A 7220-nucleotide genomic window follows, 5' to 3' on the forward strand; every position below is an offset into this window, starting at 1 on the left:
AGCGCTGGAGAACCGGAAGTACTCTACGTGGGTGGGGATTAATCCGGAAATGGCCGGTCTGGGGTCGCCCTAGAGACCAGGAGCGTGGATTAGAACTTTAAAGCCTCACTGACCGCCAGAAAACCTGAAAAGATGCATATAGAGGCCCCCGGTTTGTGTATTCCTGCAGCGGATTCTTAGTGATTTGTAATGATCCTTTCCTCTTCATCCCGTTAGATCTAGTCAGTCATCAAATACACCCTGAATTCCTGTTAGGTGCCAGATAACGGGCTGAACCGTCCGAGAGAACACACTCCTCTAGAGAGAGATTTAAGGTCATCAATGCTCCTCCGCATCATGTAATTCCATGGCAATTCATTGATGTTTATCTTATTTCCCATAAGCCACCCCATACTGCTAACTCAGCAAAAGATGTCTGTTCCTTGATCTTTGAACACACAAGTGCAAACTGCCTGTAATAAAAAATAAACGTAAGCCTTCTTCCTCCCTTCCCCTGCTCTCACCTTGTATCCACTGTGATCCAAGCATAAAGCCTTCCTACATTCGAATATCAACTATTGGCTGAGTCCACATTTTTGTTTTGTTTTGTCTTTGGTTACTGATGGAAAGGATTTCTTCAAACATGTTTCCTTGAGAAGTTTTGTTTTTTTACCCCGCCTTCCACGACACATCCCGGGACACACTTTTTAGCCTAAGCTGGCTTCAAGTTTATGATCCTCCTGCCTCAGCTTGCAGAGTACTAAAATTGCAGGTGTGTACTACTGTGTAATCGAGACGCTTAATCCCCACCCCCACCACTCCACACCCCATATCTAAATTTCCTTACTTTGTGCTACTTCACCCACTCAGCAACGTCTCTTTCCCTTTTGTGGAATCCCTTCCGAAGACATTTCTGTTCCCCTGTCAGTCTGGGAAACCCAGTGGGATCCTGTCTCAAAATTCCTTTAGATAAATAAATATAAATAAATAAATAAATAAATAAATAAATAAATAAATAAATAAATAAATAAATAGATGGATGGATGGATAGATAAATAAATAAATAAATAGATAAATAAAGGGATCCTGTCTCAAAATTCCTTTAAATAAATAAATAAACAAACAAACAAATAAATAAACGAGGAAAAAAAAGAAATTCTAAGTTTCTGTTTGTTTGCAGGGCAATAGAAATAAATACAAATAAGAATTAGATCACGGGGCTAGAGAGATAGCTCAGCAGTTAAGAGCACTGACTGCTCTTCCAAAAGGTCCTGAGTTCAATTTCCCAGCAACCACATGGTGGCTCACAACCATCTGCAATGGAATCTGATTTCCTCTTCTGGTGTTCGTGAAAAACAGAGTGTTCATATACATAAAATAAATAAATAAATCTTTATTTTAAAAAAAAGAATTAGATCACTTTAATACCATGCAGGAATTTACAGTTCAGTGGGCATAATCTTCTTGCTGTTAAATGTGTCTTGTAAATAGTGTAGGAATGTCAATAGAGTACTTTTTTAAAAGGTTCAGGGAGCCGAAAAGATGGTTCAGTGGTTAAGAAAATTTGTTGCTCTTGCAAAGGTCCTAGGCTCCGTTCCTAGCACCCAGGGGACAGAATGATAGAATTCCAGATATCCGGAATTCCAGTTCCAGGGAAAGTGATGCCCTCAACTGACCTCCTCAGGCATCAGACATTCATGTGGTACACATACATACATGAGGCAAACATTTATACACATAAGGAAATCTTGGTTTTGCTTTAGTTGGAGACAGGGCTGGGACTGTAGCTCAGCTGATACAATACTTGATTAACATGCACAAGGCCCTGGTCTGATCCCTGCCCATTACATAAACCAAACCAATGGACCGTAAAGATGCACACCTATAAATCAACATTTAGAAGAATGAGGATGTCAGAGTCATCCTTGTCTATGTAGTTTAAGGTCCGTCTAAACTACATGAGACCTTGTCTCAAAAAAAAAAAAAAAAAAAAAAAAAAAAAAAAAAAAAGAAAAGAAAAGAAAAGAAAAAAATGGGGGACTGAAAAGATAGATCAACAGCTTAGAGCACTCTTCCAAAGGACAGATTCTACTCCCAGTACCCACATGACAGCCTACAACCGCCTGTAAGTTCCAAGAGATCTAGTGCCCTCTTCCAGCCTCTGAGGGCACCATGTCCTTTGCACTTACACACATGCATGCAAAACACTCACACATACATACAAATTTAAAAGATGTAAATTCATTAAAACAATAAATGAAAAGCACCTGAACAATAACACCCAAGGCTCTCTTTTGGCCTTCACGTAAACGTACAAACACACACACACAGATACAAAATAGGCAAGTTATCTGCAGGTCTAATGTCTGGCCGTGGTTTTATTTCTGTTTCCAAAATGACATCACTGTATCCTCCTGAGGAAATAAAATACGACTTCACAGAGAGAGAGAGTGGAAGGGTCTGTTAGAAGAGGCCTTAATCTCATTTACAATGAACATACCCTCAGGAACTAACTATCTCTGAAAGTACTTTTTTTAACCTGGGTTTTGTTTTGTTTTATGTTTTGAGACAGGCTCTCACTATGTAGTCCTGGAACTCACTATATAGAACAGATTCACAGAGATCTGCCTGCCTGTGTCTCTGGAGTGCTGTAATTAAAGGCTTACATCACCACACCTGATAAAGACCCTACTTCTTAACATTATTGCATTGAGAACAGGGTTTCAACAGGAAATTTTAGAGAGATACAAATATTCCAACAATAGCAGCTCTCAGTGGACTGGAAGCCAAACCTAAATGGAAGATTTCTGAAGACAACTAATTGGAATTCTATGATTCTGGAGAATTAGAATGTTGCACATCTAGAGCTAAAATTATCTTGGGAAAATTTTAGTTCCCTTGAGTTTTTATTATTGCTTAGGTCTGGTTTGGTTTGGTTTGGTTTGGTTGATTTGGTTTGGTTTTTCAAGACAGGGTTTCTCTGTGTAGCTTTAGCTGTCCTGGACTCGCTGTGTAGACCAGGCTAGCCTCATACTCACAGAGTTCTGCATGCCTCTGCCTCCCTGAATGCTGGGATTACGGGCATGCACCACCATGCCTGGCTTCGTCTGGTGTTTCTTAACATTTATTTTTAGTTATTTGTATGTGTGTGCCTCTATGAGGGTATACATGCATACATACATACATACATACATACATACATACATACATACATACATACATACATATGCAGGTGTCACAGGAGACCAGAGGGTGTCAGGTCCCCTGAAATTGAAGTTATAGTTATGAGCTGATTTATGTGGGAGATTGGTATTGAACAAGGGTCCACTGGAAGAGCAGCACATGCCCTTTACTGCTGAGCCATCTCTCCAGGCCATAGTCTAGTGGGTTTTTGTTTTGTTTTGTTTTGTTTTGAGAGAGTGTTTCATGCTATACTCTAGGCCTGGAACTTCGTATGTAGCCCAGGTTGACCTGGAACTCATTGTAATCCTTCTGCCTCAGCCTCTTTCTGTGAGCTTTCATGCCAAACTTTTTGTTCCCTTAATAGACATTTATCACCTGCCTCTCTCTCCAACCTAACGTCACTTTGACTATCAAGTAAAATCTCTGGAGGGTAGTAACTTACTAAGTTAATAGCCCACAGGCTTCCACCAATCCAAGAGGTAAGAATGCTATCAGACAGCATGAGAGCTGCAGAGAGGCTTCCCTGTTTTGGTAAATGTAATGATTTATACTTTCTTCTATAAAATTATTATGCATAACTGCCTCCACGGTGGAAAGTGCTATACAAGCAAAACTTGAATCCGTATTTCCTTGTCAGGGTCACTCATATTTAGCTCAGAAAAAAAAAAAAAAAAAAAAACACTTAGTGCCTTTGGAGTAAGCCTGTGTTTTGCAGTGATGACTCAAAAAGAGAACCTTTGCAAATGATCCATCTTAAATTCACAATGACAATATGACTGATTTTTTAAATTATGTGTTTGTTTATTGTTTATTATTATTTGTGATGTTATGTGTAGATACAAGTGTGTATGTGGAGGCCAGAGGACAACTTTGTGGGGTCACCTCTCTCCACATTCACATGGGGACCAAACTCAGGCTATGCAGCAAACATCCTTACCAACTAAGCCAACTCACCAGCCCAAACTAATTTATGAAAAGAACTCAGACTGTCATGAACTCTTTATTGGGAGCAGCTGTTTTTCCTAAAATTGCTTCAGATGACTGTCTTGTCCTTCACTTGTCCTTGATATCCTGGACCTTGGGGCCTATAGTGTCCTGTCTGCTCAGCCCTTCTTCCTTACCATCTAGCCCCTGACACCACACAGGGTCTGCACCAGCTGGTCTGCTACCTGCCACAGAGTTTTGGGGTTAGACACTGGAAGAACTTGCTTGGTGGGACTTCTGAGGTCAGCATGAGGTTCTGCTGTGCCCAAGAGAGCCAGTAACTCTAGAAACACAGGGATGGACCAAAAGAGCTGGGTGTGGTGGTGCATGCCTGTGATCCCAGGACTCTGGGAGGCAGAGGCAGTCAGATCTCTGTGAGTTCAAGACCAGCCTGGTCTACAAAGTGAGTCCAGGACAGCCAAGATTGCGCAGAGAAACCCTGTCTCCTTAAAAATCAGTAGAGAGAGAGAGAGAGAGAGAGAGAGATATTTTTAAAAAAGAAGAAGAAAGAAAAGAGCTAAACTCTTAGTTCCAACACAGCCCGGGGGTTAGCCTTCTATTTTCCAACATGTCAAGTTGTTCCAAATAAAACCTTTTCTTGGGCTGGTGTGTTAGTCAGGGTTTCATTGCTGTGAAGAGACACCATGATCAAGGCAACTCTTATAAAGGAAAATACTTAATTGGGGCTGGCTTACAGTTTCAGAGGCTTAGTTCATTATCATTATGGTGGGAAGCATAACAGCGTGCAGGCAGACCTGGTGCTAGAGAGGGAGCTGAGAGTTCTACATCTAGACCTGCAGGCAACAGCAGTAGAGTTCCACATCGGGCGGAGCTTGAGCATAGGAGATTCAAAGCCCACCCTCACAGTGCCGCTCCCATGAGCCAAGCATTCAAACACAAGAGTCTGTGGAGGCCATTTCCATTCAAACCACCACAGCTGGGAATATTGTTTTGTAGTAGAGCACTTGCTTAGCATACGTGACACCCAGGGTTCAGTCCCCAGCATCAGATAAAGCTGGGCCTGGTGCTGCTTGCCTGTAAACCTAGCACGCAGGAGGTGGAGGGAGGCAGGATCAGAAGTTCATGGTCATCTTCACTACACAGCAAATTAGAAATCACATGTATTTTTAAAAAATAAAAATAAAAGGGAGAATGTAGGTGGTGGCTCATGCCTGTAATACCAGAACTTAGGGAGGCCCGAGCAGGTGAGGCGCTGTTAGTGTGAGTCCAGTCTGGTCTAAAAAGTGAATCCAGGACAGCTGAGATTATACAGAGAAACCCTGTCTCAAACAAACAAACAAACAAACAAACAAAAACAGAAAGAAAAATAAAACATGATTTATTAGAAGCTTGTTATTTATTAGAAGCTTAGATCCATGCACCTAATTTTAATCACAACTACCTCTGTTTTCTAAACTACCTTTTAATTATAAACCTTCCGGTAACCTGTGAATGGGGCAGTTAAAAGAAAAGAATCAATACATTTTAACTCATTTCATACCGAGCTGTGTGCAAGAGGAAACAAAGTTGCCCTAGTAAATTGAAGAAAGGATGGACACAAAAAGAAACAAAACCCTTTCAACTCAGGGTGGGGCCTCAAGCGTGGGGACAGTTCTCCTCTGCCATCACCCTTGGTGCTGAAGTGCTGGGTGTCTCTTGAGGTCCTGTCTAGTGGAAGGAGGGCAGTGTGAAGTTGCTTGGCGGGAGGAAGTGGATTGGCAGCGCTGGAAGATAGCAGGGTGGCGAGGAAGGCACAAACGGTTCGCTCACAGAAGCAGCTCAACTATAAGAGTTCTACCACAGAACCACCAGGGCTTCGGAATTGTCTCTTAACCTCTGGCCATAACGTCCACCAATGGGCGTGGTGGCACACGCCTTTGCTGACATCACTCAGGGAGCAGAGGCAAGGCCAGCCTGGTCTACAAATCAAGTCCAGTATAGCCAAGGCTACACAGAGAAGCCCTGTGGGAGGCGGAGGGAAGGAGACACAGAAAGGACTTGGGTTCAATTCCCAGTCCCAGAATAGTGGCTCACAACCATCTGTAACTCTGGTTACGGAGGATCCAACACCCTTTTCTGGCCTATATGTGTAACTTACGTGGTGCATATACATACATGTAGCTGCAACACCCATACACATAAAATAAAATTTCTTAAAGTAACAGTAATGTCCACCAATAAGGGACTCCATAATTCCTATAAACACCAAAATCTATGGATGCTAAAGTCCCTTAAAATGATACATTTGGGTTTTGTTTTGGTTTGGTTTTTGTTGTTGGTTTTTTTTTTGTTTGTTGTTTTTTTTTTTTTTTTTGCTTTATTTTTTGAGACAAGGTCTAACTGTGTGGCCCTGGCTGTCCTAGAACTCACAGAGATCCACACGCCTCTGCTTCCCTAGTGTTAGAGGCATGGGGCACCACACCCAGTCCTAAAATAGCATTTGTACACAAGCCACATGCATCTTTCCGTATACTTGAAATTGCCACCTTTGTAATTCCTAACACAATATGCACGCTGTGTGATTGCTACGCTGAACTGTTTAGGAGACAACCACAGGACACGAAAGACCTTACATACTCAGTTTGGCTCTACCCATCATAGGCTGAACTATATTGTCCATCTGCAAAGTTGAAATCCATGGGGTATAACCTAGATTAGATCATGAGAAAGTTTTCTAAGACTCTGAAGACGATTTTGTGAATTTCAAGATAGAGCTTCAGGGGCTAGGCAGTTCCTCCTGCCCCAGGTCAGTCCTTATTTCTGTCCCAGAACAAGACAGCATTGTTTGCTGACAATAGACCTTGTTAAATATGAATGGTTACTTGCCCTTTGCCTTAGGAACAAAGCCAAAGTTAGAGTTGCAGAGCACTGTGTAAATCCAGTTTTGGGTGTTTGCTGTCTTCCAGACTTTGAGAAGTTATTTTAACCACTCAGAAACCCAATCTTCCTCTTTATAAAAATAAGCCTAAAAGAAACTGGGGAAGCTTGCTTAGTAATCATCAGGCCCGAAAGAAAGAAAGAAAGAAAGAAAGAAAGAAAGAAAGAAAGAAAGAAAGAAAGAAAGAAAGAAAGAA

Source organism: Psammomys obesus, unplaced genomic scaffold (genome assembly GCF_907164565.1).
Source record: "Psammomys obesus unplaced genomic scaffold, mPsaObe1.curated_primary_1811, whole genome shotgun sequence".
NCBI lineage: Eukaryota > Metazoa > Chordata > Mammalia > Rodentia > Muridae > Psammomys > Psammomys obesus.